The 14,742-nt window shown below is 27.6% G+C and overlaps 1 protein-coding gene and 1 non-coding gene across 4 annotated transcripts in view; one reads left to right on the top strand and one right to left on the bottom strand.

Moving 5' to 3' along the window:
- Positions 1-14,742, bottom strand: part of LOC114945430 (uncharacterized) — a 47,341-nt gene that overhangs the window by 16,496 nt on the left and 16,103 nt on the right. The gene's annotated exons all lie outside the window — the stretch shown is intronic.
- TRNAA-UGC (transfer RNA alanine (anticodon UGC)) lies at positions 10,090-10,161 on the top strand. Its single transcript has one exon. It is a non-coding gene; the product is annotated as a tRNA-Ala (tRNA).

The raw sequence follows: 14,742 nt of genomic DNA, 5'->3' as shown, positions 1-14,742 counted from the left end.
AAAATTTTGACGCATAAAAAAAATTATGGAACATTAGAGGTCACGTAGATGACAACTGTCATCCACTTTTTAAAAGACGAATATTAAAATATGAAGATATATGAGCGCATTATTTATTATTTAAATGCATTAATAATTAAACTAAAATTTAAAAAATTTTGACGCATAAAAAAAATAAAAAATTATAGAACATTAGAGGTCACGTGGGTGACATCCACTTTTTAGAAGACGAATATTAAAATATGAAAAACGTATTATTTATTTAAATGTTTTAATAATTAAACTTGAATTTTTTAAAAAGATTTCGATGCATAAAAAAATAAAAAAATTGTTCACGTAGATGACTAATATATGTCACTTCAGGGTTAAATGTGTCGGAATTTTTCTTCCCCCAAAACAAAATTAAAAGTATTAATAAATAAAATACAAAGGAAAATATAAATAGAAAAAAAATTTCGATGTCTAACAAATATGTTATAAAAAAATTGTGCAAAGTGTCAAAAATACACAATTGATATTAAGATACAATTGAGGTCAAGGTAAACGATTTATTAAATTTACTAATTTTATTATCTATTTATTAATTTTGTTGCGAGTTATTTTTAAAATTAAATAATACATAATAATGCTGTGATAATATATGTATAGGTAATACGTGATAAATATTGATTTCATGTGAAAAATATTTATTTGTTTCAAATAAATAATTTATTAGGCAGTATTATATATATGAAATACATATTTACTTTAATATATAATTTTTATTTGATGCACGAACTGTCAGAAACAGCTGTTTTTGACGTATGACGCTGAAAAAAATTTATTGAATTGGAATAAATATTTATTTCAATACTGCCTAATAAATCATTTATTTGAAACTAATAAAAAAAATAATATATGTATAAGAAAATTCTTTTCAAAACAGATAAATATTTATTTCAAATAAATGATTTATTATATAGGCAATATTGAAATAAATATTTATTAATTTAATAATTTTTTTCAGTGTATTATCAATATAAAAATGGAATATTCGATAAGAAAAGAAAGCGTTAGACAGATTGAAGTTACATCGATACAATATTTTCGTTACGGCAAGTCACGTGTACATCAACTAAATTGCTCTCCGCATCTTATACAAAAAATAAGATATACATGTTTAACGATATAATTTGCGTTGAGATTAATGTCTTTTCTTAGAATACGCATACGCATAAAAAACTTACGAGCGCCGAACTAGAATTGTTTCGTGCAAAAATATATCCGCACGTGTATTTCTCGGACAATTTTAAGCTATTACACGCGTAAGAGGGAAGACACGAGGCGAAAATAAAAGGGAGCAAAACTGTATATATATAGGGGAAGAAGATGAATCGAGCATTTTTCTCTCTCTCTCTCTCTCTCTCTCTCTCTCTCTAACCTTGGGGAAAGAAGCGTCCGCACGATTGTCGCAATTATCGCGACTTGACTCTCCGATTGATCCCTGTCCGGACTCGTGACGTCATTGGGCCAACGCGCCCGTGGGATTCGTTTATTTTCTTAATTCGTCCGCATGGATGCTCTCTTACAGCGATACGCTTAGATTTTCGCAATCTTACACGTGCCAGCGCGATGCCCTTCTCCCTCTTTTCTTTCATCAAAGAAAATATACATATATGTCCCAGACAGCACAGAATTATATATTTATAAAATATTTATAGAATATTTATAATAATATTAATATATATTAATTTATTAACTAGACTAAACCTTTCAACTAAATATTATTTTGTTAATTGATCATATAAAAATATTTAAATTAAGTATAATTATATTAACAAAATAATATTAATTTAATATTATATTATATTATGTTATAATATTATATTAATATATGTATATATATATATTATAGTATATATATTAATATATATTAACATATGTTAATTAATATATGTTAATATATGTTATATAGTTGATAGATTTAGTCAAGTTAACAAATTTTTTTTTCAGTGTATATAAATCGATTTTCGTCAATATTAATTATCGTTTGCTAGAGACGTGGAACTCATCATATTTCGCTGCAGTTTCAATTAATCTCACGTGTCTGTTTCTCCGTTAAATTTCCATTTTCGATCGCCATCATTTGCTCGAAGAATGCGTTCGCGCGCGAGGTCGGCACACAAAGGGACCATTCACTAATAAATACAATTAGCGGGTCGGGTATGTATCGAGATTATTTCTGATCGTTGCGTCAGAGCGCGATGCCGCCGCAGATTCCCATTAGATTAATAATCCCGCTCTTGCGCATTAGAAATCAATCCCCGATTAATATTCCGCCGCGCTGATTCACAGCCGCATTTCGAGACGCATATTCGCGGAAATCGCGACTTTTTATATCGTATGTTTGTACATACGTATGCGATTCCGTTCGTCGAAGTCGTCTCTTTGTCATCTGTCGCTCGCGACGAAAATTTTAACGAGCTAAGAAAATGTATGTGTCTGATTCACGCGACATATACATTATTCACGAAATTTATTGCGCGTGAAAAACGAACGGGATATCCCTGACCGCAGCGACTTTCCTCCGACGAATGGAATGTTGAATGGAATTAATGGAGGAACCTCGTTTGCGAAAGAATATCGAGATTTTTGCATAAATAGGTACACGCAACTATTTTTATTGACATTGAGCCGTATAATTGTCTCGAGTTATTTGATGCACGAATGAACTGTCAAAAACAGCTGTTTTTGACAGTTCATTTATGTATCAAATAGAAATGATTAAAATAAATATGTATTTCAATACTGCCTAATGAATCATTTATTTTGAAACAAATAAACATTTTTCACATGAAATCAATATTATTAGTTTCAAACAAATGATTTTAATCATTTTAATACTGTCCGATAAATCATTTATTTGAAACTAATAATATTGATTTGATGTGAAAAATTTGTATTTGTTTCAAAATAAATGATTCATTAGGCAGTATTGAAATACATATGTACTTTAATCATTTTTATTTGATACACGAATGAACTCAAAAACAGCTGTTTTTGACGTATGTACGCTGAAAAAATTTTATTGAATTTGAATAAATATTTATTTCAATACTGCCTGATAAATTATTTATTTGAAACTAATAATATTGATTTGAGGTAAACAAATATTTATTTGATATAAGAAAATCCTCTTTTAAATAAATATTTGTTTCAAATAAATGATTCGTTAGACAGTATTGAAATAAATATTTATTAATTTAATAATTTTTTTTCAGTGAATTATATCTGTATAGTGTTTCGAAATTTTCTGAATTTCTAAGAATTTTATTGATTGAAAATGCAACTTATGGCCTAATATAATTTTTAAATACATATATTTGTTTTTAAAACTCTTATTTTCTTTGCTAAAAAAAACCAAATTTATAATAATATTTATAGTTTTTTGACATTTTAAAATATTAAAAATTCTATTAAAAAGTCAATGCAAAAATCATATTAAAATTAACGATAATTATATTTTTTGTATTCTATTTAAAATATCTCCACTTGCCATTTAATTTAAAGTATATTTCGTATCTGTATATACATATAACAAATTATCTACGTGTTTTACGTAGCTTCAAATTAACGTGAGATAAATGCCGTAGATTGTAGTACATATAAATTTCACCCATCGGGTAGACCAAGCATATGTGGACTAATTTTATAGTCTCTGAGCAAGCTCGATTACATATCGCATATTTCGAGCAGTCACATCAAAGTACATTCCTCAGTGCGTCAACATGACACAATGGTTATTTATAACATTTCTCAACTTATTGAAAAATATTACCTACTTGTTAGACGTGCGTTCCCTTCCCTTCACATTTTTCTATCAATTATCTAATATAATCCAATATTAAAAGTGCGAATCAGAAACTATCAATTTTTTATCACTGAAAAAAAATTTATTAACTTGAAACTTTTTGACTAAATTACTGTATATATGTATATATGTATATATGTATATATGTATATATGTATATATGTATATATGTATATAATATATGTACATAAATATAAATATATGTATATATGTATATGTATATAAATATAAATATATGTATATATGTATATGTATATAAATATAAATATATGTATATAATATACGTATATAAATATAAATATATGTATATATGTATATAATATACGTATATAAATATAAATATATGTATATAAAAATAAATAAAAAATATTATATGTGTATATACATACATACAGAATAAATATACATTTATATTCCTATAATACGAGCTCTTTCTACCGCAATCTTAGAAAGATAGGATACACTGAACATGCGACACGTTTGTCTTATTGCATTTATAGAATTGCTGCTAGCCACACGATGCGATCCTTTCGCAATTTTACTCAAGTGTACACAAGGAAAAGACCGAAGGACGAGAGGCTCCACCTTTTCCACCTGCGTTTCCTGCGATAGACATTCAATGAGCTATCATTAAAGTCATTACAGCGCGATTACAGCTTGCCGGGTATATTTTTCGTTTCCCCCCTCCCTCCCTCCTCGCCTGCGCAACTCAAATTTGTTTTCTCAAGAAGACGTATACGCACATTGTAAAAATCATATTATTATAATCACTGGTAGTCCTCGTGTTAAAGTTATATTTAACTACAATTGCGACAAAGATCTACGTATTTTTTAATTTTTCCAATTTAATATAGCTGTCTTCCCCTCTTAATCATTTCCAAAGATTTATTTTATAGATTACTTTGTCACAAAAATTATTAAATACATTTTGATAGAAATAATCAAAGCTATAATTTAAAAAAAAAAATATTTTTTTAAAAATAATATAAAAAAATAATATAATTTAAAAAAATAATATAATTAAAAAAAAATTGTTTTAAATATAATTAAAAAAATGATTTTTTAAATTTAATTATATTTAAATTTTTCGAGGAAAATTAAATTGAAATTGAAATTGTCATAGAATCTATAAATAAAACAACACCTTTCCAGTATCCTATATCGATGTTGAAAGAAATTAATGTATTCCACTTTCACTGTCTCGCAACGTATATTTATGACGTGATAATATTACTTAAGTCACATTGTGCGTCAACAAACGAATAATTACGGAATAATCAAGAATAATCGCGGTTTTAAGAGCGATTCGCTTGCAAGAGATGCATTCGAATAAACGCTGTGCGAATTTACACATTCCATTGTCACTCACGATGCACGCGAAGAACGAACCGGAAGCAGGGTCACTCTTTCTTTTTTCTTTTTTTCACCTGAATTGCGGAAAGTTACCAGAGTAGCTAATAAAAAATTCTACTGGCGAGAATCAATTCGATTCATATATTAATATTATATTATTAATAATAAAAAATGTGTACCTTATAATTTACAAACAATTATTATCAGTAACATTAGCCTTTAAATTTTATTTTCTATTATAATTTTCATTAATATAATTATTTAAATATTAATTTTATAAAACTAAAAATATTATCCTAAATTATTAATTTATTAAAAAAATTTATTTTATATTCAAACTAAAAAAATAATTAATTCACACCTATATATTTTCTATTTTATAATATTATTATATTTAAATAATAATAAATCCTAAAGCATGAATTATATATTATAATATTATATAATATAATATTATATTGTATAATATTATAATATTAAATATAGAAAAAATAAAATGTCTTTTTGACAGGCGTCGATGGGTCGCTCGCCTACTAATAGTTAATTACTTCTCATATAAGCTTGTAAGGATGCCGTCTCTTTTTACGTCAAGTGGTGTCCAATTTATCGCGCGGAACGAGTTAAACGAGCGGCGAAGAAATGCCTCCGTCAAAGACGAAGAAGCCCGTTTTTCCACAGTCGACCGTTCTTTTTTCTCGGATCAGCGATCACAGATGAGATCGTTCGTGGTGTCAGTTTCCATTTCAGTAGATGATTGGACCGACGATCTCGCGAAGGAAGTCAAGAGTTAACTCTATCGATACTGGGAGGAATAATATTAACTTGTTTTACATACTCAGTTTTTATATAGAGACTTTTAAATACTTGAATAAAATTGCAGATCGATTTGTAGTAAATTTAAAAGCGTGAAAGTATCATAAAAATTATTTCAAATAATTTATTCAAAAATTCTTTTCTTACATATATCATCAATCATTAAAATTCTGTGTGTATATAAGTGCAAACAATTTTAGACGATTCTTTGTCGAAAATTAAGAAAGGTTTCTTATATAAATTTACATTTTTTACAGATATACTTTTCTAAAAAGTAAAAATTAAATTTTTATTTTTTAAGAAAATATTTTTTTATTTTTTATTAAAGTTTTATTTTTTAATTTGTCTGAAATTGGAGAAAAGAAATAAAAATTAAATATCAAGAAACGATATAAGAAACCTCTCTTAATTTTCGACAAAGAGTTATCTCCTAAAATTTTTCGCACTTATTTAGATACACCCTGTATATATATAAATTTTAATTAAATAATTTTCACAAATTTTAATTTAAGTAACTGAACTAATTTAATATATTTCAATAAATTTTATAGAGTAAATTAATAATTAAAATTATTAGTTAAAAAAATTTCACATGAATGTTTAATCTTATATGAGAGTCAAAGAAACTTATTATTTCTCTTCTTTCTTTTTTTGCGTGCAATTCCTGAGAGATAAATTTCCGCAATAAATGAGAATTTTTTTGCATCGATCTCTATGCAATTTTGTTCAAATTTGTCACATTTTTTCTCCCTGTTTCCAGTCCAACGGAGTAATTGGATCGGTCAGCGATCAATTAAAAAGTACTCATTGCAGCGAGTACACGTGGCTCATAACGTCAGCGGTTCGAAAGTTTCGCTTAGAAGCGACTTAAACTGCGTTGCGGGTCGTTTTGCGAGCGTGAGACTTGCATGGAGACGAGTACCCTTGAAATTGTATGACCATATATAATTGTGCGTGCACGTAACATGGGCGTCGAATGTGCAAGGTAATCCAATGACAAGAACGAGTTATTTATTTTATTCGTACTTCGCGTAGAAACAAATCTGGGATCTAATCAGATTTTCCAATTATAAATTTCAATCTTGGAAAATTCATATACAAATTCGTATATCTATTTGAATGAAATTTTTTAGTTGCAATTTATGCCGTATTTGGAAAAATAAAATCTTGAATAAAAAATTTATTAAATTATAATAATTTTTTATAAATTTAATTAATACAAAAATAAAGCTGTGAAACAATTTTTTTTTCTTTAAATATCATATTTTTTTTAAATATTTGCGTCATTTTTGCGCATCGTCGATATGAAAGAGAATTGCGATTAATAATAATTAAAATTAATTAATAATAAAAATTAAATTAAGTAAAATAATTATTTATCGCTTAAAATTAATTAATGATTAAAATAAAATTAAGTAAAATAATTAATTATTGCTTTCCCTTAGCTTATTGAAAACAAAGTATATTTGTAATTCGTTCTAAAATGTACACTGAAAAAAATTATTAAATTAATAAATCTTATTTCAATACTGCCTAATGAATCATTCATTAAACCAAATAAATATTTTTCACATCAAATCAATATTATTTGTATAAAATGAATGATTTATTTGACAGTATTGAAATAAATATTTATTCGAATTCAATAAATTTGTCTGTCACTCCGTACATACGTCAAAAACAGCTGTTTTTGACAGTTCATTCGTGCATCAAATAAAAATTATTAAAGTAATACATATGTATTTTAATACTGCCTAATGAATCATTTATTTGAAACAAATAAATATTTTTCACATCAAATCAATATTATTAGTATAAAATGAATGATTTATTTGGCAGTATATTGAAAGAAATACTTATTCAAATTCAATAAATTTTTTTCACTGTACATACGTCAAAAACAGCTGTTTTTGACAGTTCATTCGTGTTCATAATTTTTTTTCAGTATGTAAGAAATACGAATACTTTTTCTTCAAAATAAGCTAGTTACGAGCGACAGTTTTAGTGAATTTTTGTGAAAAATTCTGCGGACGCCCATGTGTCTTTAAACCTTATTTGGTCGCACGTGTCTCACCATATGTTGTCGTGCGTTTTCACCCCGGCGTTACGCACCGATCATTAGAAGTTGCATCGAGGGCCGAGAAGATAATTAATCGTAAGCGCCTCAGTCGTGTATATATACACGACCCTTCGATACACGTAATCTTACCCGTCTAATGAATTTATTTACCGAGATATCTCGTCGATACACTAATAAAATCAGTCTCGGACAATATAAGTTATTTGCAATATAAAAGAGGGGTGAATATATATTGCACCGTGCAATATAAATCAAGATCCTACAGGAAAGAAATTGTGTTTTCTTGTTAAAAGCGGTCTCGTTAAAAATTTGGTGTTAAATATTTAACACATTCATGTGTTAATTTAACACATCACAATGTGCTTCTATTTTCAATTTTACACAATAAATGTGTTTCGTTTTATCAGTGACAAGATTGATCTGTTAAAATTTACAGAATAAAATATTGATTTTTGTTTTATCACATAATAATTATATATTATTTGCATAATGATAAGTCAAAGAAATACTCGTATCATAATAAAAAAATGAAATAATTAATATAAAAATTAAACAACTTAACGTGGAACTTTAATCCACGACATTTCGAAAATTAGACTTTCGTGACGTAATAATTTATTTGTAAATAATGATTTGCTTTTTAAAATCTTTCTATACAATAATGATGCCTTACTTAAAAAAAATTTTTCTAAAAAAAACGACCCTATTCGTCACGCTTTACGTAAGCTCGCAAACTATATCTTTATTATATAGTCTAGTCTAGAGAGCACAAGTAACGTAGGAGAGGGAAAAAAAAAAAAAAAAAAAAAAAATTAAAAACTGCTATTGTAAACACGTGCCCCGCGGACAAACTCAACTTAACTCGAACGAGAGAGAGTGAGTCACCCTCCTCCTCCTCGCGGAATTATTGTGCGACGCGCGCATTATTGCGAGATTCTTCGGAAATGATATAACGATATACGGCGCGCGTTCCGCTATATCGAAAAAACACACAATGGTGCATTATGCGAGATGCATTCCGGTCCGCCCTGGTATAAGGGCCTTCTTCGCGAGTCCGCGTTCTCCGTAATCCTTTATACGCTCTCTATAATCGAACCCGCTTTTTATTGTTCAAAAAGATTTAAGGCTACTTCGGTCCTCGCGCCGCGGCCATGTTAAATCGTGACGTCAGAGAAAATATACACTGAAAATTTTTCCGCGCCATTTTCTAATAAAAAGATATTTTGAAACACAACTTTCTAATAAGTAGCAAACTGACGTCATTAAATATCAAAATGACGTATGCTTGCTGCTGGATTTAGTATATATTTTTAAAATATTCCAAAAGCTAACCTTTTCCATTGATTTCCATAAAAATATCTTTTTATCTAAAAATGGCACGCAAAAATTTTCAGCGTGCATTTTCTCTTTCCCCATACAGCACAAAATATTTTTAAAATCTTTTAAAAATGTTTCATGAAAGATAAAATAATTCTCGAAAATATTTTTCAAATGTTTCTATGTCCACTCTTTCATGTTTAAAAAATATTTTTGAATATAGATTTAAACTGATATTTCAAAAATATATATCAAATATTTAAGAAAAGATTATCTGAAAGATAAAAAAAAACATTTTTAAAAAAATATTTTTAAGTTTTTTAAAATATTCTAAAAAATGTTATCACAAAAATTTTTTAAATCATTTTAAAATATTCTTGAAACCATTTTAAAATGTTTTATACAATATTTTATAGAAATATTGAGAAATATTTTTTGAAAACATTCATAATATTTTGTGCTGTATATGTCTGACGTCACAATTTAATATGGCCGCTGTGAGAACCAATAAATGATTATACGGAGATGACGGTGAAAAATTCAGAGTGCATTCGCGACATTTTTTACATTTCTTTTTAACTCACAGAGATGATAATAAAAGAGCATTGATTATGAAATATCGATACTCCAAAAGAAATAAAAGTAGTTATGACAGGACGATCGCTTAATTTCGTTCGGGGATGTAGCTCAGTGGTAGAGCGTTCGCTTTGCATGTGAAAGGCCCCGGGTTCGATCCCCGGCATCTCCAACTTTTTTTGTCCTTTCAAAAGAAATATAGATATATTTTTATGTCTCATTAATTTGCTAAAAATATGATATATTTTTATAGGATATTTTCAAAATAAAATAAATATTTTTTTTTTTTGAATTCAATAAATTTGTCTGTCATTGTACATATACGTCAAAAACAGCTGTTTTTGACAGTTTCTTCGTGCATCAAATAAAAATTATTAAAGTAATAAATATATATTTCAATATTGCCTAATAAATCATTTATTTGAAATAAATATAATATATAAATCTACAATTGTAGAATAATTCAAATATACACAAAATGTATACTTTAAAAAATATACTTTTTACTATTTTCTTTAAAATCCTATAAAAATGTATTCTATAAAGATATATCTATACTTAGTGGCAAAATACTGGCACATAAGTATATCTATACTTAGTTTGAGATAACTCTTATAAAATAGAAAAAAATATACATGTGTATATAGTATAATATACTTAAAACATCTCAATCTAATACATTCATTATGTGCCTATTTATTTAAATAAGATAGAATAGATAGATCTATACAAAAGAAAGAAAAGAAAAAGAGACGAACCGTATTTCAAAAATTAAATTTAAAATATTTTTTAAAAGAAATTAGAATTCTTTAATACAATTAATTATCGCAAATCTTATTAAATGTCTGTCTCATTATTTTTAATACCACTGAAAAAAATTTATTGAAATCGAATAAACATTTATTTCAATACTATTTATATTAATTTATTTGAAACTAATAATATTGATTTGATGTAAAAAAAATATTTATTTGATATAAGAAAATCCTTTTCAAAATATTATAAGTATTGAAATAAATATTTATTAATTTAATAATTTTTTTTAGTATTGAATATAATATCTCACGATTGTTCTGTTAAAAGTTTAGATTGAACATTCTAAATCGATGTCTTGTCGACATTATTTTAGCGATTAGTTTATATATTCAGTCTCTCTCTTTAGTTCTTGAACTTGTGATTTCAAGCAAAAGTTTATTTTTCTTTTTATAAGAGGAAGCGCAAAATTTATAAACGGATTCGTTTAACTTAAAAATTACAAGATGTCTACTTCTTGGAAAAAGCGAGAAAACTAGAGATTGTTAGGAGATTTTTTATGTTAAAAAATAATATATATATAAATAATAAATACATTGGAAAGAAATTATTTCTTATTTGTATTAGTCAAAAATTAATTTTACAATTAATAAATCTATTTATTAATATTCAATAAATGAAAGAAAAATTAAATCCTTGGTAATCTTTTTTCAAGCAAATGAATAAATTAGAAAAAAATTTTTTAAAGTTACATCAGCACTGAAAAAAAATGACTAAATTAATACATATTTATAGTTCAATACTGTCAAATAAATCATTTATTAAACAAATAAATATTTATTTGTGTTATTTTAAAAAGGATTTTCTTGTATCAAATAAATATTTTTCATATCAAATAAATATTATTAGTTTCAAATAAATGATTTATTTGGCAGCTTAGTATTGAAATAAATATTTATTTAAATTCAATAAATTTTTCTTTCACTGTACATACGTCAAAAACAGCTGTTTTGACAGTTTCTTCGTGCATCAAATAAAAATTATTAAAGTAATAAATATATATTTCAATATTGCCTAATAAATCATTTATTTGAAATAAATAAATATTTTTCACATCAAATCAATATTATTGGTATAAAATGAATGATTTATTTGGCAGTATTGGAAGAAATACTTATTCGAATTCAATAAATTTTTTCACTGCACATACAAACGTCAAAAACAGCTGTTTTTGACAGTTCATTCGTGTTCATAATTTGTTTTCAGTGTACAAATGTTCTTACTTTAAACGAAAATACCTGGAAAACGGGGAATAATCGTAAGTAATTTTTTTGCCAAAATGGACACCCCGAAGACTCGAAGCTCCCAACCTAAAAGATTCGCATTTTACTCCCATCTCGTCCGGTTCCGCGAAATATAATAAATATATATTTCAATATTGCCTAATAAATCATTTATTTGAAATAAATAAATATTTTTCACATCAAATCAATATATTATTGGTATAAAATAAATGATTTATTTGACAGTATTGGAAGAAATACTTATTCGAATTCAATAAATTTTTTCACTGCACATACAAACGTCAAAAACAGCTGTTTTTGACAGTTTATTCGTGTTCATAATTTGTTTTCAGTGTACAAATGTTCTTACTTTAAACGAAAATTTCTGGAAAACGGGGAATAATCGTAAGTAATTTTTTTCCCAAGATGGACACCCCGAAGACTCGAAGCTCCTAACCTAAAAGATTCGCATTTTACTCCCATCTCGTCCGGTTCCGCGAAATATAATAAATATATATTTCAATATTGCCTAATAAATCATTTATTTGAAATAAATAAATATTTTTCACATCAAATCAATATATTATTGGTATAAAATGAATGATTTATTTGGCAGTATTGGAAGAAATACTTATTCGAATTCAATAAATTTTTTCACTGCACATACAAACGTCAAAAACAGCTGTTTTTGACAGTTCATTTGTGTTCATAATTTGTTTTCAGTGTACAAATGTTCTTACTTTAAACGAAAATTCCTGAAAAACGGGGAATAATCGTCAGTAATTTTTTTCCCAAAATGGACACCCCGAAGACTCGAAGCTCCTAACCTAAAAGATTCGCATTTTACTCCCATCTCGTCCGGTTCCGCGATTCCTTTCGGGGACGCGCCGCGCGGACATAAATTTTCTGATTTATTTGTCTTGGGAGGTATAGACAGCCAGAAATATATATATATAGACGCATATTCGAGCGCGACCGGCCATTATAGGGAACCGTATGAATTACGGCTGTGTGCGGATGCCGGTGATGTGCAGTCATCGGCCCCGATAGCCCTTCGGCTTGGACCCTATACTTAGCGGATAATCGACGCGATATACTGCGCTTATTAGCGGGTATAATAAGCCGGCCACATGCCGAGGCCCCGGAGGGCCCTTCGGGATTCGTTCCGTTAAGTAGCCCGCCCTTTCCTGCCCGTTTCCTGCCTCCTCCCTCCCACACACACGCGCGGAAGTTCCATCTTTCTCTCGGCGAGGGTCCGAGAAAGACAGAGAGATCTTCTCGGTAAGAGTACGCACGTGTGCAATAATGGTAATTGGCTAATGACGTTACATTGACATCGTGAATGCGGAATGAGTTTCGACTTGTGTGCGGATTCCCTTCGAAATTATCATTTCGGGGATCTCTCCGGAAGATTGCACGAAATTTTTTTTTTTTTTTAGTGTGTGGGATGTTCACTTCGAGAATTTACGTGCGGTCTACTGGGAGAAAAAATTACAGATTTTTCGGGAAAAATCAATCCCGAATTTTAATAGAGCAATAAATTCGTCGAAGACGATGATTTGAGATGAAGAAATCATTCACTGTAAAAAAATTTGTTCACTTGATTAAACCTTTCAACTAAATCACTATTTTGTTAATTGAACATATATTTAGTATTTAAGTCAAATATACGTTTTGTTAAATTTAATATGTTCACATTTAATTGAAATATTTGTATATGTTCAATCAACAAAATAATATTTAGTTGAAAGATTTAGTCAAGTTAACAAATTTTTTTTTTTACAATGTTAATATTGAAATATAAACTCAAGAATTATTATTATCAGACTTATTATTATTATTATTATTATATATTTAATATTATTATTCATATTTTTCAAATATAGACATATATAAAAATAATATCGACAAGATATCAATTTATATCCGAATAATAATCGCGAGAAATTTTATTTAAGACAAACAAAAATAAACTGAAATAAAATAAACAAAATAAACAAAATAAACAAAATACATAAAATAAATAAAATAAATATTTAAAATAAAATAAATAATGAAAAAATAAAATAAAAATGAATTAAAAAAAAAAATAAATAAATAAATAAACGAAATGCGAATAACGAAATCAATCTTGGAACTAGTCTATAAAGATATCAGTGAATTGGTGGATAGAAATTTATCTGCACTTACTTTGAAATATAACATAAAAAGAATTCGAGACACATAAATATAGCTGCCAATCTAATTAAGCTATTTATATTTCAATTTCCGCGTAACATAAGAGGGAGAGATAGCCATAACTGAACAGTAGCCTCTGTAGAGGCTCGACACATATGAAATATATATACGGGAAAAGATTAACGTCGCATTTTGTACGAGGAACTTTGATACGTGCTAAAGCGGAGAACCGATACGTCAAACCGATAAACATAAACAGACTTGCAACTGGGGGATTAAGCGGAGATTTAAACGGAAACAGATGCCCCTACAATGTCTATGTATTCTAAGTGCATCCGGTTAACGGCTCGATATCACCTCTTATCGGTTGCACGTTGCAGAACGCAACCTTAGCGCATCGAGCGATATTAATTTTAACTGCATCGTAATAAGAGGATGAAATCAACAACTCCTATTTAATTTTTTTTTTAATTTTTAGAGTATATGTTTATATAAGAAGCCCTAATTTTCGACAAAGAATCATCTCCTAAAATTTTTCG

This window comes from Nylanderia fulva, unplaced genomic scaffold, assembly GCF_048542155.1.
Source record: "Nylanderia fulva isolate GAGA-0341 unplaced genomic scaffold, ASM4854215v1 Scaffold39, whole genome shotgun sequence".
Classification (NCBI taxonomy): Eukaryota; Metazoa; Arthropoda; class Insecta; order Hymenoptera; family Formicidae; genus Nylanderia; species Nylanderia fulva.
The sequence above is the reverse complement of the archived record's forward strand: the minus strand, read 5'-3'. Positions and strand labels throughout refer to the sequence as shown.